The 27,819-nt window shown below is 43.2% G+C and overlaps 1 pseudogene; it reads right to left on the reverse strand.

Moving 5' to 3' along the window:
- Positions 1 to 726: 726 nt before the first annotated feature.
- Positions 727 to 27,254, reverse strand: LOC127624909 (protein FAM114A2-like; annotated as a pseudogene).
- Between the last annotated feature and the right edge of the window lie 565 nt (positions 27,255 to 27,819).

Consider the following 27,819-nt stretch of genomic DNA (forward strand, 5'->3'; position numbering starts at 1 on the left):
GTATAATTTGGCAGTACAACATATTATTCAACAGTAACCCTTCTCAGCTTTTTATTTTTGCAAACCATTTTCGAAGGCTTAGTTGTGGACCACGGTTTGTATACGTTGTCTTAAACTGGACGAGGAGTGTATTCATGTATGTACAGTATGGTTGTGCTAGATTCAGAAGTTGCATTTTATAAATATTTATAAATGTATATTTGACCGAACGGTTACCGGCAAGACGGAAGTCAGCCTAATCTACGGAAATAATTCCTAATATAATTTTTTAGTTGTCAACTACGCCACCTAGGGACTTGCACCCTAAGAATTACAAGCCATCGGCTTTTATCTACTCAGAGCACACAGGTTCATTATCAGCAAGTAACTGGGCAGAGTCATGGGTTCTAAGAAAATAGATTTTATTACAACAAACCTCAGACGCACTGTAAAACCACCCCTCAACAGAGCATTAGACAAAATACTCAATTCCAAACATACACACAAGAATTTACAAAGAAATAATCCAAGGGTTGAAATGTAAATAACAGCAACAGTAAATTACCAAAGGAAAAATAAATCAAAAAGATGCATTAGTTCCAACACATTCATCAACCTGACCATACAGGGCTGGAGGACATCTACTTTGGGCACCCCCGGTTGGAAGTGGCCTACAAGGAAAGCAAAAGAACAACTCACTCAATACTCACGCACCACCACACACCACACAAGTGAAATAGAGCACTCTCAGTGAACGGGAGACCCCACTACCACAGCCCCAGGACACCCGCGTACAGTGGCCCTCAGCTCCTGCATGGGAATATACAACAAGAAAAAAATGAGTACAAACACAATAAACAATTTCACACCACTGGCAATGTAAATACCAGAAAATAATAAGCACAATAATGAATCTGCAAACACAGGAGAATGACTCTTAGTCACTAACACACAAAAAACAAAATATTCAATAAATCCACTTAAATCACGGACACATAATAACAACAAAACTAAGAATCAGTGACACATACGAAAAAAAAGAAACTACACACCAATTCAATATTGCGTTTTTAGACAGAAAAACACAAACCAGGTTAACTGGAAACAAAACGAAAGGAAAAGAGGACAAGATCATAAAATCTGAGCGAGACAACAGCGCTGACCGGGCTGCTCGCGCTACTGCCAAATATTGCAGCACATCATGCCCAACCTATCCAACACAAAGATATCAAGAGTCAGAATATGGTCAAATCAATCCTAGTGAAAGAAATGCTCGGTACATACCAAGGGTGATGATTTTATTTACATAGGTTAACTGCAGCTGGTGCACAGACTCCACTAAACGACCAACGCCACAGAACGCTGCAATGATACACGCTATAAGCGCACGTACATCAACATTGAGCCCACAAAAACGCCACTCACCTGAATAAACAACCAGCCAACCCCAACCAATCCACTCCTGTATTAAGTGGTCCAACCGATTTGCATGCTACCTCCCAGTCTATATCAGCGCCAACAGAGAATATTTAATAGTCATATCATAAGAAAACAGATCGGACACAAACACATACACATACACATACACATACACATACACATACACATACACATACACATACACATACACATACACATACCTTTCCCTGCAGCACGTCGAGACAGAATGACGACACAGAATAGGGCGGGTGTTACAACCGATCGCCTCACAAAACCAGCGCAGCCCATTTAAATACACACTTCCTAATTCGACATAACCAATGGGTGACATCTACGTCACCCACACACTACATTCAGCTTTGAACTAGTGCTATATAATAAGGGCTTTACGTTTGTCATTTGAACAGACATTACAGTGTAATATTGCCCTCTAGTGGAAGTAAAAGCAATCAATCCAGTCAAGTTAACCCTAAAGGGATAGTTCACCCAAAAATTTACTCACCCTCCTTGCATCACAGATGTGTACACAAATTATATTATAAAGATTATAAAAATATTTCAGCTCTGTAGGTCCATAAATGCAAGTGGATGGTGATCAGCACTTAAAAGCCCCAATATCCACATAAAGATAGCATAAATGTAATCCATATGACTCCAGTGGTTAAATCCATATCTTCAGAAGCGATGGGTGTGGGTGAAAAACAGATAAATATTTAAGTAATTTTGTCATAACTTCACCTCTCTGCCCAGTAGGGGGCGATATGCAAGAGGAATGTAATTCACAAAAAACACAAGGAGAAAGTTAAGGAAAAAAGGACTTAAATGTTTATCTCTTTTGTCACCCACACTTATCATATTGCTGTAGAAGAAATGTATTTAACCACCAGAGCCATCTGGATTACTTTTATGATGCCCTTATGTGGATTTTGGAGCTTTAAATGTAAGCATCCATTCCTTGCATTGTATGGATCTACAGAGCTGAGATACTCTTTTAAAAATCTTTGTGTTCAGCAGATGAAGCAAAGTCAAACACATCTGGGATGGCATGAGGGTGAGTAAATGATGAGAGTTTTTTTGGTGTGATCTAGCGCTATAAAGTAAGGCTGTGCATGAGTAATTGATTAATCAAATACTTGTTTCACCTTTAAATATTCAACAATACTTGAATATTGCACTTTGATTTTACGTTGTCTTTGCCTGGCATGAGCAACAATGAAACTGCTTCTCTCACCTAAATCTTGCGATTACAAAAATAAAATTTTAACTATTATAAGTGCTCGTATTGCTTCAGAAGACTTGGAATGCATGTCTGTAAGTGTCAGTGCAAAAAATAAAGATGTTTTTATGCATAGTGCTAATTTCTTCTAATTCTTTAATGGTTAAAGGTTGAACATACATTCTTAATTACAAGTAATCGATTACTCGTTTTACATCTTAGAGTACTTGACAACAAATTCATTCTAAAAGTTATCGCAGAGTGGTTGATTGTGGAAAAAAGGATATTAGGTTCCAAAGAATGTCATTTAAAAAAGGTAATGTGTACTGGCTATGGTTGGTTTGTTCTGCTTTGCAAATTAGCAAATATGTAAGCAGTAAACAACATACTCTAGTATTTGAACTGCATTTTCCAATAGTCCAGAAGACAACAATTGTTTATTTTAAAATGTAATTGACAGTTAATACTGATATGACCTGCATAAAACCAATTTTTGGAAACAATGAAAGTTTTTAAAATTAAAAAAAATATACAAAACACATTTAAATTACTGTATTCTTTTTTACATTGACAGATATAGGGAGAGTTCTGACACTTAATTTATAAAAAAATATACTAAAATAGGAAAAAGCCAACAGTGACCTATTTACAGTTACCAATAAACTGCGAGCTGTGCACGCTATACAGTATGTCATGTGCTTACCAAATCTAGCACAAGATTACCAAATAGATAATAGTTTTACTTCCATCTTAAAAAGTTGCATGTTGGGTTTTGTGATCTTAAAATCCATTTTCAACACTGTTGAGTGTATATCACTTTGCATACTCCACTGATCTTTGAATATGAGACATGAAAAGGTCAAACACGCAAAAGCATAAATTCATCAGCTGTTGTAGTTCAGCAGAAACTTTAAGCAGGCTGAGAAAAGACTAGAGACAAACCTCCAGGAAAACACTGATGATAAGTGGATTGAGAACTTCTCCCTTTTCATTTGCTTGAGAAACAATCATTTACACTTAGTGGCATGCAAAAAAGTACCAGCATCAATATAATTATCAAACATTTTTAAAAACATAATTAAGGATTATCTGCTGATTGAATGAATATAGACACAGGCACAGAGCTTTCTTACCCCAATGGTAGTTAAACAAGATGTGAACTTTTTGGATAGTAGTGATATCTCTTTGCAAATAAGGATAGTAACTCTAAAAGAGAATAACATCAGATAATTTTTTCAAGATGCCAAATGGAGCACCATCCTTGTATTGTTTTGCAGAAAGACATTGTAATAACTCACTGCGATAAGACGTTGGTTTGTTCTGCAGCTGTCACCTCCTCAGTATTACAGTGAAGCAGCATTTCAGCTGTTTTGTGGAACTGCTCTATGGATCTGGCTGTGAACTCAGCCAGGCTTGTAATGGCGCAAACAAATGGGCCTTCTATAAAGACGCATAACTCAAATGATTCAAGCACATTGCATATATTCATTATTTACATACAGTATACTGTATTTAACCTAAAATTATGTAAGGATGGTTCAAAAACATGTAGTACATTTTCGATAACTAGAGTGTCAGACCTCAATGCTGCATTTTGCCACTGCTGTTTCCTGCTCTGTCTCCTCTGGTTCTTGCTGTGAGTTTTCACTTTGTAGCTTCATGTGTGTGATATGGTGTTATGAATTGTGGAAGTAGGAGAAGGCAGACGGGAGTGTGGATCCAAATGCGGTTTCTTTATTGACAAACAACTAATAACAGTACAAAACAGGAGCAAAATAAAAGGACCACGATGGGTAAAAGAAACTAAAGATTAGATGACATACAGACGGGGTGCGGGTAATGAAACATACACGGAGGGCAGGGAGATCCACGAACGGGTTAACAGCGGGGAACACGAACAGCAGGGAGATCCTCGGACGAACACGCAGACAGCGAACATAAACTGTGAACAACAGGGAGAGAGGTTATAGCGAACATGTAACGTAATCTCAACATACAACGTCAACGAACGACAGAGGAAAGGGGAAACAAGCGGGTTTAAATAGACGGACATGGTGATAACAAAATAACAAACCGGTGCGGACAATAACACGGAGAGGGCGGTGATGAGTGAAACAGAAAACACGGTACAGACAACAAGGGATTGTGACACGGAATGTGATAAGTGAAAACGGAAAACACGGGACGGACAACACGGGATCGTAACATAGTCCCCCTCAAAAGGACCGGATTCCAGACGGTCTAAAGAAACCTAAAAACAACAAACACAAAATGTTCCAGGCGAGGGGGGCTAGAAGAGGGGGAGAAAAGACAGACCAAAAGGGGCACAAGGGACACAGAGACAGACCAAGGAGGCACATGGGACACAGAGACAGACCAAGGAGGCACAAGGGACACAGAGACAGACCAAGGAGGCACAAGGGGCAATTAGGCAGTCCATGGAGGCACGAGAGACGGACAGGCAGACCAGGGAGGCCGAGAGGGCAGACTGGCAGTCCACGGAGGCGCAAGGGGCCGACAGGTAGACCAGGAAGGCCGAGGGGGCAAGCAGGCAGTCTATGGGGGTGTGAGACGGGGCCAGGGTCAGGTGGCCTGGGGAGCGTCCACCGGGCAGGGACAGGTCCACGAGACCAGGGAGGTGGCCACAAGGCAAAGACCGGTTCAGGAGGTCTGGGAGGCGTCCGCTGGGTAGGGACAGGTTTGGGAGGCCAGGGAGGCAGCCACAAGGCAAAGACCGGTTTAGGTGGTCTAGGTGGCGGCCACTGAGGCAAGGGCCGGTTCAGGGGGCCTGGGAGGAGAAGTGGCCACTGGGGAAGCTGGCGGAGCCAAGGTGGACTTCTGAGGCGGAGCAGTCGTGGCTTTGGATGGCGGCACCGAAGGAGGTGTAGGCAAGGATGCCGGAGCCCCTGGGGGCGGAGCAGAGACAGGCAGAGCCGTGGCAGACTCAGGCGGTAAGGCCTTGGGCGGGTCAGGAGGTGGAACAGTGTTGGGCGGAGCCAAGGGAGGTGATGGCGTAGAAGGCTCAGAAGGCAGAGCTGGGGGAGCCACTGGAGGCGGAGCCGAGGGAGGTTCAGGAGGTGGAGCCGAAGGTGGCGAGGGCGAAGAAGGCTCTGAAGACGGAGCTGATGGAGGCTTCGGAGGCGGAGCCGGGACAGGCTCGGGAGACTCCGGGGGCGGAGCCGAGGGAGGCTCAGGAGGTGGAACCGAGGGAGGTTCAGGAGGCGGAGCCGAAGGGGGCGAGGGCGAAGAAGGCTCTGAAGGCGGAGCCAAGGGAAGTTCAGGCGGCGCAGCAAAGGGTACCTCAGGAGGCGGAGCCGAGGAAGGCCTAGGAGACGGGGTTGAGGAAGGCGGGGCCGAGGATGGCTCGGGAGGCCCAGGAGGTGGAGCCATGGAAGGCTTTGGAGGCTGAGCCGAGGAAGGTGGCGCCGTAGGAGGTTTCAGAGGCGGAGACCTGGAAGGCTCTGAAGGCAGAGCCGAGGGAGGGGGCGCCGTAGGATGCTCTAGAGGTGGAGCCCTAGAAGGCTCTGGAGTCTCTGGGGGCAGAGCTGTAGGAGGCTCGGGAGGCGGAGCCGTAGGAGGCTCGGGAGGTGGAGCCGTAGGAGGCTCGGGAGTCTCTGGGAGCAGAGCCGAAGGAGACTCGGAAGGCGGAGCCCTGGGTGGCTTGAGAGACTTGAGAGGCGGAGTACTGGGTGGCTCGAGAGGCGGAGCCCTAAAAGGCTCGAGAGGCGGAGCCCTGGGAGGCTTGAGAGACTTGAGAGGCGGAGCCCTGGGAGGCTCGGGAGGAAGAGCCCTGGAAGACTCGAGGGGTGGAGCCCTGGGAGGCTCGGGAGACTTGAGAGGCAGAACCCTGGGAGGCTCAGGAGGAGGAGCCCTGGAAGACTTGAGAGACTTGAGAGGCAGAGCCCTGGGAGGCTCGGGAGGAGGAGCCCTGGAAGACTTGAGAGACTTGAGAGGCGGAGCCCTAGGAGGCTCGGGAGGAGGAGCCCTGGAAGACTCGAGAGACTGGAGAGGCAGAGTCCTAGGAGGCTCGGGAGGAGGAGCCCTGGAAGACTCGAGAGACTTGAGAGGCGGAGCCCTAGAGGGCTCGAGAGACTTGAGAGGCGGAACCCTGGAAGGCTCGAGAGGCTTGAGAGGCGGAGCCCTGGAAGGCTCACGGGGCACTGGCACTTGGATGGTCCTGGCTACTGGCGCTGGCTCTTGGACGGTCCTGGCTACTGGCGCTGGCTCTTGGACGGTCATGGCTACTGGTACTGGGACAGGGACAGTCATGGCTATTGGCACTGGGACAGGGACGGTCGAGGACACAGGCGCTGGCTCAGGGACGGTCGAGGCCACAGGCACTGGCTCAGGGACGGTCGAGGCCACAGGTGCTGGCTCAGGGACGGTCGAGGCTACAGACGCTGGCTCAGGGACGGTCGAGGCTACAGGCGCTGGCTCAGGGACGGTCGAGGCTACAGGCGCTGGCTCAGGGACGGTCGAGGCTACAGGCGCTGGCTCAGGGACGGTCGAGGCTACAGGCGCTGGCTCACTGACCTCTGGGGCAACAGGCACTGGCTCACTGACCTCTGGGGCGACAGGCACTGGCTGGTTGACCGTGGTATGCGCTGGCTTGGGTTCGCTGGGTGACGCATAAGTAACTTGAACAGTATGATTAAAAGATACCATGCTAAATTTGTCTGCTGAAGTGGATATGTATAATCTTTAAAGAACATCTGTTAGTTCCTTTATGAAATCTTCTCCATCATCACCTGAGAATATCAATAAAGATATTTTAACTTTTCAGAGTTCTTCATTTTAAATTTTTCAGGGTTCCCACACTTTTTGACCAATGCATTTCATTGACTTTACCATGCTCTTTCCAGTCTTATGTGATTACTGGATAAGGTTGTTTTTTTTTATTGATTTGTTAATGTATCATTCAGACTAAATAATTAACTGGTTCAGCCAATTCAACTATAAGAACCGACTCAAAAGAACAGTTTGCTCACAAATGTATGTTCACAATAGAAAGATCTATGACTTTTCCAGGCCTGGACAACACCATTTTAAAACATTTCCAGGTTTTCCCTGACTCTGAATATTCCTTCCAACCATTTCAATGGTTATGTTCCCTAATATGTTTTTATTTTAGTGTTTACCTTTTGTATCATCCTCCACCTCATCACCAAAATCCATGAGGTAAAAGGGCTCTTTAATCTCTTGTATGTCTTCTCTTAGTTTAGCTAACTCATCACTAGACAGAGAGTAGTCAACACACTAGATGAGTTCAAAACCTCACACCACATCTACAGTACCATCAAGTAGTTAACTGCTTTATATAGTATTGTCTACTTTGTTTTACGTTTCTATAGGATATGTCTATAGATAAGATTGATGAAATAGAATTTGTTATTTTCAGAGCAATATCTTCACTTTATGTGAAGTGTAAGTTCTATTGACCTTAGCTTCACTTTCTCCAGAGTATCTCCAAAGCCTCCAGATGTGACAGACCTTGGAACTCATCAAACAACATCCCATAATGAGCCTTCCTGTCCGTTTCCAAAGTTAAGTTTTCAGCTGTCTGTTTGCTGTTGAAAAATGGAATTAGAGCAGTTTCATTCAACAATTCAACAGCAGAATCCAAGTGTAGATTGGGCAGGACACTTGTTCAGATAAAGGTTGGCATCAACTTCAGGGAATATATTCAATATCATCAGGACAGACAGTCATAATAATCTACGCTAGTGGCCGACTGATGTCCAGAGAGCAGAAAAGTCGATGGCCTTTATAATGACAATATATTCAGAATATAATATGACATTAGCAAATTAAAACAATTATTCAACACAATATTTATTCAAAGTTCACTAAAACAGGAAATGCTCATTGACAAGACTGTTGGTACATTTTGAATGGAGGAACACAAAATGGAACAACCACTAAATTTTGCTGATGTCCATCATTACAAATTAATTATAGATGCCTGTTCGATCACTAGATTATGCACCTATGACAGTTTTGTGTTTCTGATCATCAGCCACTTTGTTTTCTTAAAGCCAGGATCTTACTCTGCTATCACATCCATAGTCTTCTTCCCAATAAACTCCAATGCATACAGACCACCAGTTATTACTGTTTTACCCTGGCCAATACAAATAACAATACAGAATAAACTAGATAGGTAAAGTTTGTCAGGGCAAATTTTGATGTTGACTTGACAAAACTTTGTCTAAGTTTAAACTAAATTAATTAAAAAAAAGCTTTGAAGATACAGATAGACAGTAGGGATGCCACAATTCTCAATATAATATTGAACCTTTTGGTATGACATCCACGGTTCAATGCGCGCTTGTCGGTATTGCGTATAAATAATTTCCATGCATTTAATTTCTCTCGAAGAAACAATCCGTACATTGTTTCTTCAGCTCCTATTTTCGAGATTTGACAGCTTTTTCCAAAATGTATTCCACATCTATTTTGGTCGCTAGCATATTAGCAGATAATTCCCTTTCTGACGACTCCAGATAATCGATACGTTTCTCAACATCTGCCACTCTTGTAACCAACTTGTTTCCATTTCTGTAATCGATCGACATATTACAGTGAGATCCTCCAAGTCAGCAACAACCTTCGTCAGCATCACCGACATGTTGGACAGTTAACACTGAATTTCCTTGGTCGCACCATCCAAATCAAGTCCCCGGTCTGCAGGTGTTAGGTGTACCTTGTCTTGTCTCACTGTTGCCCTTTATTTGTCATTTTTGTCACTTTTGTAGTCCCTTACTTTGCACTTGTGTCACCCGTGTAGCTCCATAGTTCCCTTGTTAACCTTCGTGTTCTCTGTTCATTGTTTTCACCTGCCCTTGTTAGTTTGCCATTGTTTTCTGTTTATTGCCCTGTTATCTTGTTTGAGTTCTGTTTGTTCATTGGCCCCCGTTTTCCCATGTCCGTGTATTTTAACCCGGTTGTTTTCACTCCCCTCTGTCAATCGTTGAATGTTGTTAAACCTGGTATGTGTTTCCCTGCCTGAGTTCTCAGTGTTGTTGCATCATGTTTAAGTTTCCTGTTCAGTTTTGTTTCATCGTGTTTAAGTTTCCTGTTTTCCCATTGTGGGTTTTTCCTTTGTGTTTATTTGTTTGTTTGTGGAATAAAGATAAGCTGCATTTAGATCCACTCTCCTCGTCTGCCTTCGCTGCCACCATTCATAACAGAACGATTGACCAACACACATGGATCTAGCAGCCTATTCGACAAATTACCTGCTCATTTGCCTCAAGCAGGAGGACCGCCTTTTGGAGGACCACGTCCAGGATTTTCTGGAGCTGGCACGCATCTCTGACTTCCCCGACTATGCCCTGGTGACATTCTTCCGGAGTAACTTGAACGAGTCTCTGAGGGAGCGGTTGCTGCCGTGAGTCGTTGCTGGACGCTTATTGGTTTCGTGGAGGAGACCCTGTGGGTCAGCGGATCGCCGCTTACTGTGGACGTTCTGAAGGATGACGCTCCTCCCACGAAGATACTCCCCCTGTCTGCCACGATTCGTCTCTCCACGCCCGTCCTGACCTACACGCTGCCAACCTCGTCCGCTTCAGAGCCGGTGTGCCCCGCATCCGCGATCCTTGAGCCAGCGTGCTCAACTTCGTCTGCCCGGAGGAGGAAGAGAAGATGGGCTTCCGCCTCCCGGCCCACACCTGCCCCGGTCTGCGAGCCAGAGCCCACGCCTGCTCCGGTCTGCGAGCCAGCGCCCGTGCCTGTCACTGTGAGCGAGCCAGCACCCGCGCCTGTCACGGTGAGCGAGCCTGCGCCCGCGTCAGCCACGGTCAGCGAGCTTGAGCCCTCGTCAGCCACGGTCAACGAGCCTGAGCCCTCGTTAGCCCCGGTCAACCAGCCAGAGCCATTAGCCCCGATGTCAGTGAGCCAGCGCGTGTCGCCTCAGCCATCAGTGAGCCAGCGCCAGTCGCCACCGCTGGCAGTGAGCCAGCGCCTGTCGCCACCGCCAGCAGTGAGCCAGCGCCTGTAGCCTCGACCGTCCCTGAGCCAGCATCAGTGGTCTCGACCGTCCAAGAGCCAGTGCCCGTAGCCATGACCGTCCAAGAGCCAGCGCCTGTAGCCTCGACCATCCCAGAGCCAGCACCAGTGGTCTCGACCGTCCCAGTGCCAGTAGCCATGACCGTCCAAGAGCCAGTGCCCGTAGCCATGACCGTCCAAGAGCCAGCGCCTGTAGCCTCGACCGTCCCTGAGCCAGCACCAGTGGTCTCGACCGTCCCAGTGCCAGTAGCCATGACCGTCCAAGAGCCAGTGCCCATAGCCATGACTGTCCAAGAGCCAGCGCCTGTAGCCTCGACCGTCCCTGAGCCAGCACCAGTGGTCTCGACCGTCCAAGAGCCAGTGCCCGTAGCCATGACCGTCCAAGAGTCAGTGCCTGTAGCCTCAACCGTCCCTGAGCCAGCACCAGTGGTCTCGACCATCCCAGTGCCAGTAGCCATGACTGTCCAAGAGCCAGTGCCAGTAGCCATGACCGTCCAAGAGCCAGTGCCCGTAGCCATGACCGCCCAAGAGCCAGCGCCAGTGGTCGTGCCCGTCCAAGAGCCAGCGCCAGTGGTCGTGCCCGTCCAAGAGCCAGTGCCAGTGGTCGTGCCCGTCCAAGAGCCAGTGCCAATAGCCATGACCGTCCAAGAGTCAGCGCCTCTCGAGCCTCCCCGGGCTCCACTTCCCGAGCCTTCCAAGCTCTCCATAGCTCCGCCTTCCGAGCTTTCCAGAGCTCCGCCTTCCGAGCTTCCTAGAACTCTGCCTTCCGAGCCTTCCAGGGCTCCGCCCCTCTCGAGCCTCCCAGGGCTCCGCCTCTCAAGCCTCTCGAGCCTCCCAGGGCTCCAATTCTCGAGTCTCCAGAGCCTCCCAGGGCTCCGCCTCTCAAGCCTCTCGAGCCTCCCAGGGCTCCGCCTCTCAAGCCTCTCGAGCCTCCCAGGGCTCTGCCTCTCGAGCCTCCCAGGGCTCCGCCTCTCAAGCCTCTCGAGCCTCCAAGGGCTCCGCCTCTCGAGCCTCTCGAGCCTTCCAGGACTCCGCCCCTCAAGCCTCTCGAGCCTTCCAGGGCTCCGCCCCTCAAGTCTCTCGAGCCCTCTAGGGCTCCGCCCCTCAAGTCTCTCAAGTCTCCCAGGGCTCCACCTCTCAAGCCTCTCGAGCCTTCCAGGACTCCGCCTCTAGAGCCTCCCACGGCGCTATCTCCCATGGCTCCGCCTCTTTGAGCCTCCAGAGCCTCCCTCAGCTCCACCTCTTGAGCCTCCAGAGCCTTCTTAAGCTCCGCCTCCTGGGCTTCCCGCAGCTCCGCCTCCTGAGCCTCCAGGGTTTCCCTCAGCTCCACCTCCTATGGCTTCTCCGCCCCCCATGGCTCCAAGGCCTCCAACCGGCTACGCATTCTACGGCTCCGCCCCCCCGGACCGGCCCCTATCCTGCGGCCACCTCCCAGGTCCCCCAAGCCAATCCCCATCCCGTGGTCAACTCCCTGGCCCCCAGGACCGGCCCCTGTCCTTCGACTGCCTCCCAGGCCCCCAAACCTGTCCTTGCCCTGTGGCCAGCTCACAGGCCTCCTGAACCAGTCCCTGTCCTGTGGCCACCTCCCAGGCCCCCTGACCCAGTCCCCTCTGTACCCCCCTTGGACTGCCGGTCTGCCCTTTGTGCCCCCTTGGACTTCTTGGTCCCCAGGACTGGCCCCTGTCCTTCGACTGCCTACCAGGCCCCCCAAACCAGTCATCGCCCAGTGGCCTTCTCCCAGACCTCCTGAACCGGCCCCTTTCCCTTGTCTGCCCCTCGTTGCTCCCTGGACTGCCTGTCTGCCCCTCGTTGCCCCCTGGACTGCCTGTCTGCCCCTCGTTTCCCCCTGGACTGCCAGTCTGCCCTTCGTTGCCCCCCTTGGTCTGTCTGCCCACCACAAGCTTCCCCCCCAGTCAATGGACATTTGTTCTTTTGGTTTTATGTGATGTTACTTTTGAGCGTCTGGAATCCGCTCCTTAAGGGGGGGCTCTGTTAGGTGTACCTTGTCTTGTCTCACTGTTGCCCTTTGTTTGTCATTTTTGTCACTTTTGTAGTTCCTTAGTTTGCACTTGTGTCACCCGTGTAGCTCCATAGTTCCCTTGTTAACCTTTGTGTTCTCTGTTCATTGTTTTCACCTGCCCTCGTTAGTTTGCCATTGGTTTCTGTTTATTGCCCTGTTATCTTGTTTGAGTTCTGTTTGTTCATTGGCCCCCGTTTTCCCATGTCCGTGTATTTTAACCCGGTTGTTTTCACTCCCCTCTGTCAATCGTTGAATGTTGTTAAGCCTGGTATGTGTTTCCCTGCCCGAGTTCTCAGTGTTGTTGCATCGTGTTTAAGTTTCCTGTTCAGTTTTGTTTCATCGTGTTTAAGTTTCCTGTTTTCCCATTGTGGGTTTTTCCCTTTGTGTTTATTTGTTTGTTTGTGGAATAAAGATAAGCTGCATTTAGATCCACTCTCCTCGTCTGCCTTCGCTGCCACCATTCATAACAGCAGGCCTGTCAGAGTCTTTTAAAAAATGTTTTAAACACTTTTTCCGGCCAAACTGAGAATAGAAACGAATGATGGCAGCAGGGTATGTACGTGTCCCAAGCAAGCACTGTCCTTCATAAATACATTGCAGTGAGTTAGCCATTTGGTGTTTCTCATGTGAGTGGATTGACTCACTGAACATACACTTGATTGTCTGAGGAAGCTGGGCGGGGTTTTTGTTTGTGTTGGTTCCGCCAAGTGGCTGGAGTTTATTTTGTGGAATAACACCGCATCAGGACAGTTGTGGATGAATCTGTTTGTTCCTGGTGCTTATAACTCCAGTTGGCTAGAGTTTGTTGAGTAAGTCATCTGCTGCACTCATAAACCGCAGGCTCACTGTACACTTGATTGTCTCTCTGAGGAAACTGAATGGCTTTATATTTGTTGGAATTTGTTTTGTGGAAGAACACACCTTCCAGAATGAATCTACATGTTCTTTGTGTTTATTCTGCCTATTGGCTGGGTTTTATTTTACAAAGTATTTTCTGTTATGTAATTTTGCCTCACTAAATTTGTGCAGAAGCACCAGACTTGAGCAATCCGATGGCAAGGTTGTCACGGGGGCTCTCGTAGGCGTACATAGACTTTTTGAGTTTAGAGTGATTGATGTTGGCGCTTTCGTGCACAGGGTTAATGCACATTTTTTTCTTTTTTCTGTTTGTGTGGTTCTGGGGGATGTTCATGTTTTGATTTTCATACTAATGTGGTCTTTATAATCTTGTTTTTGACACACAATTAATTTTTTCTAAAATGTCAAATGTTAATATGAGTGGGTTATCTTTCTCCAGGTGGAATGTGAATGGGTTGGGGCACCCCATAAAAAGTTTATTTTCTTAAGCATAAGAAAGATGATGGTGTTTCTTCAAGAAACACATCTTTCCTCGCAGGAAGCTGAAAGATTTGGGAAGATATGGGGTGGGCATATTTTCTTTAGTGCTGGCTCAAGCGAGAGTAGGGGAGTCATTATATTGATAAATAAACATCTACAATTCAAATTTCTCAAACAGATTAAAGATAAATTAGGGAGAATAATTATTGTTTTAGCAGAAATTCAGGGGCAAATGTTGGTTTTGGCTAATATTTACACGCCTAACGTTGATGATCAGTGCTTTTTTATTGATCTTGAAGGGATGTTGCAAATCGCTGGTACCCCTCATGATATAAAATTGGGAGGGGAATTTAATCTTTGGATGACTCAGTCCTTGATCATAGTGAAGCAAAAGTGTGTACGCCCCCTAGAGTAACATTGATGTTACACAGGATATGTAAAAAATCTTGGTCTTTCAGATATTTGGCAACTTTTGAACCCATCTGGTAGGGACTATACATTCTTTTCATCAGTCCATAACATTTATTCTAGAATATATATTTTTTTATATCCAAGTCCCTCATTTCATCTGTTGTGGATTGCTCAATTGGAAACATCTTAGTCTCAGATCACGCCCTGGTGAGTTTAGAGCTGTTGCCACATACAGAGAAAAATAAATCATATAGTTGCCACTTTAATGTATCCCTTTTGCAAAATCCTGATTTCCAACAAAGGTTAAAGACTGAAATCAATGTTTATATGGAGACCAACTGGTCCTCAGTATCCTCCGAGGACATGGCTTGGGAAGCTCTTAAGGCAGTTCTTAAGGGCTGGATAATTCAGTATGCCTCATTTACCAAAAAATCGGAAGTGAATATAAAAAGTGTAAAGGCAGTTCTGAAGCACCGAATGTCGCCTGATGGCCTCTGAGAATTGACCAGATTAAAATACAGATATAATACTATTTTTTCACAGAAAGTGGAGTTTTGGTAATTCAGGGCAAGACAGTCATACTTTTAGTTGGGGGGAGAAGCAGGGAAGCTTTTGTCTAGATATATAAAGCAGAGAGAGTCTTTTTCTACCATTCCCTCAGTGAAATCTGCTGGTAGTTAAATTTTTACCTCGGCCATTGATATTAAAGGGGTCATGACATGGGTTTTTTTATTGTATTATTATGTTCCCTTAGGTGCAATTATAGTATTAATATATTTTTTTTTAAGAAAAACTTTTAAAATCTAGTGATTTATGACCTTTTCCCACCCTGTTTCTCATCCTCTGATTCAAACAAAGTCTGTTTTGGGGGCGTTTTCCATTTAAGACTTCAGTGTTAACGCCCACTGTTATGATTGGCTAACGTCAGTGCCTATGTATCAATTATTGACGCCCCCAGCCAGAACAATATGCAAGTAAACTAAGTAAAAACACTGTGATTATTCATAATGAATGAAATTGCGCTTTAAAAAGTAGTTTAAAGTTTAAAATAGATTACTTACAGTTTAGCGTCGTCGCTGTTCCCAGAATAGTCGGCACGGACTTATATTTGAGCAACAGTTTTCTGGCAAAGCCAGCATCATATTGAGATTTGTTCTCAAAACAGTCATCCTTAAAATGTACAGAACAAACGCTTAAGTTAACACTGCCGTGACTGGGACGTCCGCAAAAAATAAACTGCATCCATTTTTCCCTGACGTCTGGATCTTTCGGCAGCTTATTCAGAGGTTTTGTTTGACCACAGCCAGGAACAGCACATCTGTGTGGCATCGTAATTTTCCTGTGCACAAGTAGTCTCTATCAGAGCTCGCTGTCCATCGACTGAACACTTGTGAGGCGACGGCGATACTGAAATGAGCGTAGTTGTCTTGCGCTTAAAGCGTAGTTATCTTGTGCTGGAGGCGGTCATATGCAAACGCTGGTACGTCACTTCTAACCGACACGTCACTTCTAACCATGAATCCAGAACGAGCTGTATTTTGAGCTTGATTAAATAAATGATTCGTTTAGAATGGGGAGGACGTCTTAAAATATTAAACTTGCAGGACGTTTTAATGATACAAAGACCTCTTATATGCCAAAAGATCAAGGCAAATTTGGTTTCTCATGTCATGACCCCTTTAATAATGCCTTTAAAGAGTTCTATCTTGATCTTTATAGTTCCACATCTTTGTCTATGGATGAAGATATTAGAACATTTAGAACCTCTGAGCAACTGAGTAACTGTTGAGCAAAACAGATCTCTTGATTCTGAGATAACCTTGAATCTTATGATACAGAATTGGCTCCACTTTTGTTAGAAGTTTATAGGGAATCATTAATGAATGGAAAGCTTCCCCCAACCATGATACAAGCCCAGATTAGTCTGATTCTTAAAAAAGACAAAGATCCAAGCAAGTGTAAAAGTTAACGTCCAATTTTCCTGATCCAGCTAGATGTAAAAATTGTCAAAATTGTTGGCTAACCGATTAAGTTATGACATCTCTTATACATACAGATCAGGTGGGGTTTATTAGGGGCCACAGATTTTCTGACAACATAAGGAGTTTCATCAATATCATGTGGTCAGTAGGAACCCGGACTGTGCAGAAAACGGGGAACTGTTGAACTATGTGCATGCCTGAGACAATGAACGATGTGCATGACTAACTATGTTGTTGCTTACAGTACTAATTGCGCTCTTTTGTGTTTATTTAAATACATGATTACAGTGTTGATGATGTATTGTGTGCAGAGGCAGAATAATACTGAGAATCAGGTGCAATAAGGAAATGCTAAACGAGAGCAAAAGTGAAAAAATTAATTGAAATAGTGAATTGGATAAAACAATTGTTAAAAAAAAAAAAAAAGAATAGGGACACAAAACAGCACCTGCTTCTCTGATATCTCCCTGCCTTGCTCTCGCTCACTGGTTGGCTGAATGGACAGCCCCATGAGTGAGAGGAAGAGGAGATTCAGAAGAGAAGAAATAGAATAATTGGGAAAAAGATAAAGAAAAGGCTAAATGTTTTCCACTGCAGTGAACAAGACTAGAGAAAAATGCAGAGACAAGCGAGTTTTGTAAAGTTTGGAGATCAACGCAGATCTGAAGAGTGGGAGAGAGAATTGGAGAAAACACTGATAGAGTCAAAGGGGATCAGTGATAATTTTTGGAAAGGATCAGAGTATATAGATTATACAGGGCAGAGGAGGAAGTTAACTAAGAAAAAGAAAAAGGAACTGGTGAAGGGTCTGATTAAAGTAGTAAACTTAGCGGAGACCTTACAAGAATGACCGTTTGTTGACTAGAAAGAAATTGCAGCAGGTAACATTTCTCTCTCATACAGTACGCTAGATACTGAGTGCAGTGAAGAGCTGTAGGGGAGGGGCTGGCTGAGCAGAGAGAAGGAGCTGTAAAGGGAGGGCTGTGAGCATGCACAGTAACAGAGAAGACTTTTTTTTTTTTTCTTGTCTCAGTTTTCCTCCTGAAACAAAAATCCTAATGTGGTGGCAGGCTGAGAGGAGAAAAGAAATAGAATTAAAAAGATTAATAATAGAAACACAGGGAATTAGTGATCATTTCTGGAGTTATGAACAAATTAAATACAGTCACAATTTTTAAGATGATTTTTAATAGGGAGAGTAAAGGAGAATTAGCACCAATGTAGAAATTGTCTTGAACAGAGACCCAAAATGGATGTGACAGCTGTTGGTGGAAGTACATGGGTTTTAATATAAAAAGAAGTAACAGCAATCAACTACTGTAAATAATGAGTGTTTTTTATGGACATAAAGGAGAGAGAGGGATAAAAAGAGGAGAGCAAAAGGAGGGGCAGAAGTAATAGGTTTGTTTTAGTTTAGTATTTTTTGAGAGCTCTGTGTTTATAAAGGCCTTGTGTTTGTAAAAATGGGGGTATCTGTGTTTGAAAGTGTGGGAAGTATGACTGAAGTGTTGTTATATTCAAGCAAATGGTAAAAGAGGACAAATGATATGATGATAAAATAACTAACAAGAAAATTATATTTTGTATCTTATTCAGTTAAACCTTAAATGTGAAAACTTCACATTCATGTGTCTGTTTTATGTTCTGTTTGGTCCAGTTTATGAGAGAATACTATTTTAACATTAACATTAAATTAAAGACTAGAAAGTTGTTTTTGATTTTTCTATGATTTAAAAATGTCTGGAGAACAATTTAAATGTGAGTGCAGCGTTGTCGGTGTATACTTGATCAACCAACAAAAGATAGGCAGAGATTTTTTATTTTTGTTAGGAACTGTCTGATGAAGGCATTGAGGATGACTTTGAGGGGAAACAGGCCTCTCTTGATGTCTTCAGACAGACAGAAAGGGACTTTAGAAAAAGATAGATAGCAGATAGATAGCTATTTTATTTGTATTTTATTTATTTTTTGTTTGGTATACACAGAATAGGTCTTGGTTGATCATGAGTGCACTGAGAAGCTGCATTTGAGACTAAAATGAAAGGAAAATAAATTTAAGAATGATTTTGATCATTTAAAAATTGGTCTTGGGGCAGGTGAAGCCCATGGAGAAAGGTTAAGATTAAATTGAACATCATAACATCCTCAAATGTGAATGTTAATAACTTCATATGCATGTGTCTATTCTGTGTTTCTTTTGTCATCATAATGTGTATGTTGTTTCACTAACTCATTCTGGAACTAGTTTCTTAGCATTGCAGATGGCTGAGAAATATGATTTTTTTTATAAGTTACTAATGCTGCAGGAGGAAATCCGGAGACAAAGAAGACTGAAAATGACGTGGGCTATTATCTGATTGATCCTCCTGCCCTCATTACTGCTGGTAATCATTATTGATTTGCCATTTATAATGTGGATTCAAATTTCTATGGAAAAGTTGATTTCAGTCTTATACGATCGCTTTATGATTTTCCAGAATGCCATCAATGGGGTTCAATGCCCATTTTCTAAATTGTTCTGAGTATCTAAATTTAAATCCAGCAGCTAACCACTGATTTATTGATTTGAAGAATAAATATTACAAACGTATGGCAAAGTATAGAGTTACTGTGGCAGGGCGGAGGGCGGGGCCGGGTCGTGATCCTACGCACCCGGACCCGTATTAGGAGTATCGTGCGGGAGAGAGATCGTTTACGGACATGTCCGTCATGTGTGTGTAACATTTGTTAAAGTAGCAGAAATAAAACCTGAATGGAAATTAATGATCTATAAATGAGTTCAATTTTAGCATATTTTACTTTTACTTTGGACAATTTTAATAGATTGATGAATTTTTAATAATGCTTTTTGAATTTAACCATATTTTGAATTGTCTCCATATTTAAGCATTTGTAGATGTTCCATTGCCTGTGTCGGTTCTCTGGTGATACTCCCTGAAAAAGAAAATATCTGTTTACTGATAACAAATTATTACGGATTGAGGACTGAGCAGTATCAAGACCAGGGGCAAGAGGTGACGACCCGATGATGGGTAAAACTCTCCAAAGGTAAAAAAGGAGGGGGCCTAAGGCAGGGCGTCACTGCCCTGGAAACCTGCCCAAGAAGGTTTGAAGGGGGTTTAAGGAAATGGATGAATGCTCTTAGATCAGAAGCATCAAAAGGGAGGTCTAGAAGAGACCTGCCCAAAAAATTTTAAGTTCCACTGAACCCGACTGCATTTTAAGCATTCTGTCACTGTGTCATCAGGGGATTATACCCTGTGTAGAGGATTATTTATAGATTGGTTTTGGGGGTAAAGTTTTGCGAGCCATTGCAGACAAAGGAGTGCCTGACTTTTTATAGAAGTATTAAACAGACATGTTTGTATGATAATGAATTTAGACTGGAAGATGATTTATTACTTTTACTTTTGCTTTAATTGAACTCATGTACATTTTAAAAGTAATGAAGAATGGAAAAGATTCATGGTGGTGACTAAAGATTAAGATTGCTTGTCTTGTTTGTTTGTAACAATATAAATTGAATTAATTAAGAAATATGGTGCAGGGTTGGCTACAATTGGTATAATAATTGAAACAACAATTCTTGAGAGGGGAATAATATTATATTGTGTGTTACCATTGATTAAATAATTATGTAAAAAACAGATGAAGTACTGATCAATGTAAATGTCCAATGCAACAGAAAGACCAAACTGGGAGGAAATTGATTCCTCCAATGATATGTTATATATTTGATCATTCTTTTATTGATTTAATACTCTGAATTATTCTGATGCAGTCTAAAACTATGAAAAACAGCTTAGCTTGCAGGGAAAATTAATTAATGTGATACAGACATTGAGAGACCTTGGGAAACAGGAGGAAATGAAATGTATGTGATAAGTGAATGAGTAGGGAGTTTTAAGATAAGGAACACCTGTGGTAGTTTACCTCCTCTGATGAGAATTATAGCCTCTCTGTGAATGACCCTTTCTGTGAATGACTATGAACAATTTTGTGTATAGATACTAAAGGGATGATCTAATGTTTTTAATTGGAACAAAGTCAGGCTCTGCCTGGCACCTGCCTGGAGGAGGCAGAGGACCCAAGTGTTATTTAGTGCTAGAAATGAGATGCAACAAATGTGTGTGTAGCAAATGACTGTAATGAGGGAAATCATTTAATATACTAAACAAATGAATGCAGAAAGTAATGATTGTTAGTTAATATAAAGCATGTAACCATATGAGGTGATTTACAGTGTGCTTTCTGCATATAAAATGAAATAGTCATGCTGTTGCCATCATTGAAGCAAGTTGGGCAGGATGACCCACTGAAGGAGAGAAGGTGGAAAACAATTGCAGCCTACAATACCTATGAATAAGAAAGACATATTAATATGGATGTTATTACTGACATACTTGGGACAAGTGTTGCCCCCAATACAGGGCCTACCAGAGAAACGTCCCAAGAAGGACCAGGATCCCCAGATGAACAATTATAAGAAAGCACACTGCAGAGTGGGTTCCCTACAATCAGCCTTGGGGATCTTGGATGGCCTTTCCAATGAAGCTGACCTAAAACAAAATACTCCAGAAAGTGAATTCAGAAAGTACAGAGCACTTGACGGACTGTATTGAAGTAACTATGATATGGACTTCCCAACGATGAATATGAGGCAAGATTCAGATGAAGAAGAGCAGCAAGCACAAAACCAAGAACCTGAGGTAGGAGAAGATCCGCAAGCACCGGCTAGAGAATCTGAAGAAAGAGAAGAGGAAGTAGAAGAGGGACAAGCGAACGTAGGGGAAGAGCATGCTGAGGCAGAAAGAGGGATTGAAGCATGTGCCACAGTGGAGCAGGAAAGCGTAGAAAGGGAGACGGAAGTATTTGTCACAGAGGAACAGGACCAGGAAGATGAAGGAGAAAGACAAGAAAGTGCTCATCCTGCTGAATCAGATAAAGACGCAACTGAAGGAAATGAAACAGGCCAACAAACGCAGTCACTGGACGAAGTGTTGTGGGATGCAGAGGAAAGAATGGAAGCTCAAGGAGGTATTAGTATGGATGATGTTGTGGCTAACATATATGGGACAGGTATTGCCTCCCATACAGGGCCTACCGGAGAAACGACCCAGGAAGATCCAGAATTTACAGACGAAGGAACATCAGAACGACCATGGTATGATGAGTTCCCTACACTTGACATCACAGACCTTCAGTATTATTTCCCAGAATGAGCAAAACCGAGATATCATAGAACGAAGTGTCAGGAGGGAGTGAGCACTTGGCTCACAACACAAGAATGAACCTGGAAATACTAGAATTTGGATAAGCAATTTGGCTAAACAGGGCAAACCGAATAATCCGCCTAAGACCCAACCTGACGCAGTGCCCCATCAGAGGGTATCAAAAGCAGTGATAATGAAAGGGGATGATGAGGGTCTGATGCAGATCATTGTCAATGTTACAAGGTAATGTAACCAGAATTAAAAGGGAATGATAATAATGTTTATTTAAAAAAATACACTTTTTAATTGTTTTAGAAATATCATTTGTTGTTTCAATTATCTCTGAAGGTAATATTTACTGAGTAAATTGATGTATAATGAAATATAGTATGTATTTATAAACTTTAAAAACACTGGAGGGCCTGAGAATAAGACATTACAAAATACAGAAAAGGATCGACGAGCACCTCAGTGCTAAGCAGCAAGAGCAAGACTCTACTGGTAGTTTAAAAACTCGCTGTCTGCTCCAACACACCACCAGATAGCGCTCCAGATTACCAGAAATGTCTGTGAGTTCCTCTGGCACCGAGGGATACATATCACTATGTTAGTTGTACTAGTGTTTTGTTAAGCATATATCTATATATATATATATATATATAACAACGTGTAACAATTGTACTCTACATCACGCAAGGCTTTGAAATTGCATGCACACGCTTATTACAAATGAGTTGATTTGTTGCCACCCACCCCTAGGAAAAGTGATAGCTAGAGGATTGGGATCTTTTACTCCTTCCTAGCCAAGTGTGGAGGGAGACGTTTGGTCCTTAATCCTGCAGAGTGCAGCCCCATAAAGACGGTATTGGATAAAGGACTGAGTGGCCTATTTTGGCTACATGATGGAATGGGACAGACTGGCTTGTGTGACTGCTCTCTGGTCGAGGGAAATAGAGTGAGACTTTTTGTAAGTCTCAAAGGAGGGAGTATATAGTATATTTTTCAATATTCTAGTATGTTTTTATATCAAAGTACTTATATGAGTTTCCTGGCCTTTGTGTGACCCAGGAGAGAGCATATGAGTTTACTAAAAGTGTTGATGCTGCAGAGGCCACAAAGAGCACCCAGCTGTAACAAAAAAATGAGGCTAAGGACCTTGAAACACAGTTGAAGATAATGAGTAAAACAACTAATGGTCAAATTAATTAAAAAGATAGACTAAAGCCAAGTTTCTACCAGTAAAAAAGATATCAAAAGGCTCTGTGAGATAATGGTGGCAAATAGTATCCATTGGTTACAAAAATAATGAAGGGGTGTAGAAATGAGGTAATGCCAGATAACAAACTGTATAGAAGAGGAGGTTTTGGACTAAGAGAGTCAGAACAGACAGCTGACCGGTCTCAAGTTTGTTGGTGTTCAATAAACTACAACTTTGGCATCTGGAACCCTGGACTCCGAGAGTTTTCTTGCATTTTAGAGAGATTCGTCAAAGATTTTCCACGACATCTCCGGTCGCTGCCATCTCACTTGATGCCGAAAATGCATTTGATATGGTAGAATGGAATTACCTTTTTAAGATTTTGGAAATGTATGGGTTCGGAAGTGCATTTATTGGTTGGATTAATTTACTTTATAGACACCCTGAAGCAGCGGTACAAACATATGGATTCATTTCAGATTATTTTACTCTGAATAGGGGCACTCGGCAGGGTTGCTCTCATTCCCCATTATTGTTCTTTCTTGCCCTGGAATCATTAGCAGCTGCGATAAGAAAGGAGGATTATTTTCCAGGGGTGATCGCGGGAGGTGTGGTGCATAAGTTTCTGCTTAGCACAGATTATATTTTATCATTCGTTTCTGACCCGACTAGATCTATGCCTTGCCACCACAGAATTATTCATTCCTTTTCCAAGATCTCAGGATACAAAGTCAGTTGGTCTAAATCTGAAGCTCTGACAGCATACTGCCTGTTAACGGCTTTTCAGGACAAAAGCCTTCTAGTGGCCCAAACAGGGCATTAAGTATTTGGGTATTTTATTCCCAGCAAATTTGTCTGATTTTGTTAATTTTGACCCTTTAATAAAATGTTTTTTGAGAGATGTGGACAAGTGGGCTTCATTACATTTATCGATGATTGGGAAGGTTAATGTTATTAAAATTAACAGTATTCCAAAATTCAACTACCTGCTATGGTCACTCCCAATAGATGTTCCCCTCTCTTATTTCAAGCAATTTCATAGCATAGCGAAGTCCTTCATTTGGAATGGTAAATGTCCACATTTCAACAAATTACATAGGTCAGTTGACAAAGTTGGGCTAGGCCTACCCAAGATTCTGTTTTATTATAATGCGTTCAGTCTCAGGTATTTGGCTCATTGGTTGCTTCCACTTGAAAGAGCCCCTCCCTGGTTTTCTGTTGAACAGGATGTCCTTGCCCCTTTTTTGTCATTACAAATCCTTTATCAAACTAACCGGAGAAGTTAAGTCACACCCCGTTATTTCGTATTTGCACGTGATTTGGACAAGAGTGGCCAGAGTATTTAATTCAGACATTTATTTAAATGTTGCCTCAAGCATATGGCTGAACCCCAAATTATGTATCAACAAGTCCCCTTTCTGTTGTTCAAAGTAGATTGTGAGGAGGGTTACTACACTCGGCGACCTATATGAGAGTGAAGTGTTGAGATCTTTTGAGAATTTGGGTCATCATTTTGGGATTCCCAGATCTCATTTTTATAGGTATTTACAGCTGCGCCACATGCTCTGTATGGTTTTTGGGAATAGCACACACCCCCCTAAGGCGGCAGGTGCTTTGGGATAGGTGATTGCTGCTTTTGGAAAAGGTCATGAGGCATCAGTGTATTACTCCCTGCTAACAGTGTCTGGGGGACGGAGCTTTAACCTCTATCAAGAGATTATGGGAGAAAGATTCGAGTTTGGTATTGGAGGAAGGAGTGGACCTACATTCTAAAAAATGTCTGCATCTAGAGATGCAAGGGTTCACCTTACACAATTAAGATTTTACATAGATTTTATTGGACCCCCTCTAGATTATATATTATTGATCTTAAATCACACCCACCTGCTGGTGATGCCAATCAGAAGTTGGAGATACAACCCATGTCTTTTGGGGGCGTGTAAAGATCCAAGATTTTTGGTTAAAAGTTCAGAATTATTTGTGTGCTGTTTTGAACATTAAAATTTTTCTTTGTCCCAGAGTGTATTTTTGGTGATGGGGCGGTCATAAATTTGGGGGATAATAACATAAAAAATTGGGTTCTGACCAGTCTCATGATCGGCAGGCAAATAATTTTAAGGTGTTGGAAGTCGAATGGAGCGTCCTATTTTTCAGAGTGGTGTGTGGAAATGGGTAAGGTAGCTGCATTTGAGGAAGTGGTAAGTAGAAGGCTGGGGTTTAGGGACTTATTTGTTAAAAAATAAATGGGGTAATTATTTAGTTTTGGGGTGGAACTCTCAGGGAGGAGATGTGGAGAGTGTAGTTTAGTTTAATTATGTATATATTTATAATTTTTTTTATCATGGCACCATTCATAACAACTTAATGGCATTATTCAATGAAAATAATCATGAAATAAGAAATAGATAAAAAAAAATCGCTTCAGTTTTAATAATCTAACCTAAATTTTGTTTGCTTACCGTACTCTGAACAACATTGGTTAAAGAGGAGAGCATTCCCATACTACTGGAGAAGATCTTTCCCATTGCACCACCCATTCCATAAGACCTCTCCCTTTCCTCTTTATTTGCCTCACTGCTAGCTGATCCTGCAGGCAGATGGCAGAAACATCAATCGGCTGACGCCAATAGATCACTAGTAACAACTTCAAGTACAAGATCAAGTACTTTCCATAAACATCAGTTTTTTCGTCCTCGTCCACTTGAGCAGAAAGCTCCTCGGGAGTTAGGATTCCGAGAGAAGTCTCTGCTTTCTCAATGGCCTGTGATAATCCTTGGCCTTAGCCAATGAAATAACAGTATCAGTCTCTATAATACATATACTGAGCTGCTGGCAACAGACCCTGAATGTGAGAAGGATTTTGTCAGTTCAGTTATAGTAACAGTTACAGAATAGCAATTGTGCCACATACCCACAGTAGTCACAGTGGCAGTAGCAGTGGACAGGATAGACTTACCCCAGCTGCCCCAGTAACCCCACCCTCCTTGGGAAATAGAGGTCTCCATGGAGGACTGATGTTGGACAAATACAGACACAGTTACTTTGGTCGGGATGCTCAAATAAACACAGCACTGATTTGATATTGCCACAGAGCCACAGTTTTACACATTTCAGAGAAATAAACCTATAAATGGCTTACTTATAGTTTCCTCAGCTAAGCATTTTGAGCTTGCCAAGTATTTTAACATTGAAAATGTACATACTTCCACTTTATCTTACAACACCGGCACACACATTTCAAGATGGTTGGTGAAATTTACTAGCCCTTGCCCTACACATCTAGTCTTGAAATAAATAAAAACAGTCATATTTTTGTTGTTAATAATATCAGAAAGGGTGAGCTAAAAGTCTACTTTTGCATAATTTTCTGCTGGTTTTGATGTCTCTGGGATCTTCTGGTCCTCATGTGGAGGTTTGTGTTCTGGTCTCCTCCTGGTCTTATGGTTTGAAGCTACATCAATTGAGCTGTCACTCAGAGTATCAGCGGAGGGCTATTTGGCTCTTGGTCCATTGATTTGGTCACTTGCAGAGCTTTCGTTGTCTGACATCTTACCACATTACAATCTCGTCTTGACGTGGTTAAACAAATAGTTCATTACTTAATTATCTTAAAGGAATATTCAGAGTTTAATACAAGTTAAGTTCAATCAACCTCCTTTTCTTAAAAACAAAATAAACAAAAAAGCAAAACTCTGGGTTCCAGTTAGGCACTTACAATGGAAGTGAATGGGGCATATTTTTTAACATTAACATTTTCAAATGTATAGGCACAAGACATAAACAATATGTGTGTTAATGATTTCAGAGTGATAAAATCACTTACTAACCTTTTCTGTGTAGTTAGTTATATCCAATTTTATAGCTTATCATCATTATCAAGACAACATAACAGTGTAAATCCCGGTTATTTTGTAGTCTACCACAAAAACGACAATTTAAAAAATCTTACAGCTCAAATTAACAAAACATTTGTAACAAAACAATTAAAGTGCTTTTATTAAATTATAAGCTTCACATTTCAGCCTTTAATCTTTCCAAAAACTGGCCTCATTCACTTTCTTCACAGTAACCTTTTTTTATTTTTTTTTTAGAAACGGAAGGATGTGGGGCCTGGGTAGCTCAGCGAGTATTGACGCCGACTACCACACCCCACACCTGGAGTCACAATTTCGTATCCAGGGCATGCTGAGTGACTCCAGCCAGATCTCCTAAGCAACCAAATTTTCCCGGTTGCTAGGGAGGGTAGAGTCACATGGGGTAAACTCCTTGTGGTCGCAATAATGTGGTTCTTGCTCTCGGTGGGGCACATGGTGAGTTGTGCCTTGATGCCATGGAGAAAAGCATGAGACTCCACACACGCTAGGTATCTGCAGTAATATGCTCAACAAACCATGTGATAAGATGCACGGATTGATGGTCTCAGACAAGGAGGCAACCGTGTTTTGTCCATGCCACCTGGATTGAGACAACTTACTATGTCACAACAAGGACTTAGTGTGCATTGGGAATCGGACATTCCAAATTGGGGAGAAAATGCCCCAAAAAAGAAGAAAAAAAGAAAAGGAGGGATGAGTCAAAATAAATTTTTGTAATTATCAACTAGGGTCGCAGCGGTACACCGGTTTCACGGTATATCACGGCTTATCTACAGTAAAAATGCAACCGGACAAAGAATCTCACCACCGCTTACACATCTTCTTTCCTCCTTGACTGCCTGTCAGACTTGTCAACTTGTGCCACACACACACATGCAGTGGAGAAAATGTCAGAGAGAAGTGAGGGGGTCTGACATAAGTAAGTGTGTGTGAGAGTTAAAGCAGTGTTTCTCAACTGGTGGCTCGCGGACAGCAGGGAAAGAACAATGCTGTGGTTCTCCTATTGAAGATAATTTGGCAGCCGCCCAAATTATAGCCTATTTAGGACTGCTGAGGCAGATTTAATTATATAATCTGCACCTTTGGACGAGTGTAATGGAACAAGCTTGCGCTAATGATCTGCTCTTCTCTCTGGCACAC

The sequence above is a fragment of the Xyrauchen texanus genome, chromosome 31, assembly GCF_025860055.1.
Source record: "Xyrauchen texanus isolate HMW12.3.18 chromosome 31, RBS_HiC_50CHRs, whole genome shotgun sequence".
NCBI classification, from domain to species: domain Eukaryota; kingdom Metazoa; phylum Chordata; class Actinopteri; order Cypriniformes; family Catostomidae; genus Xyrauchen; species Xyrauchen texanus.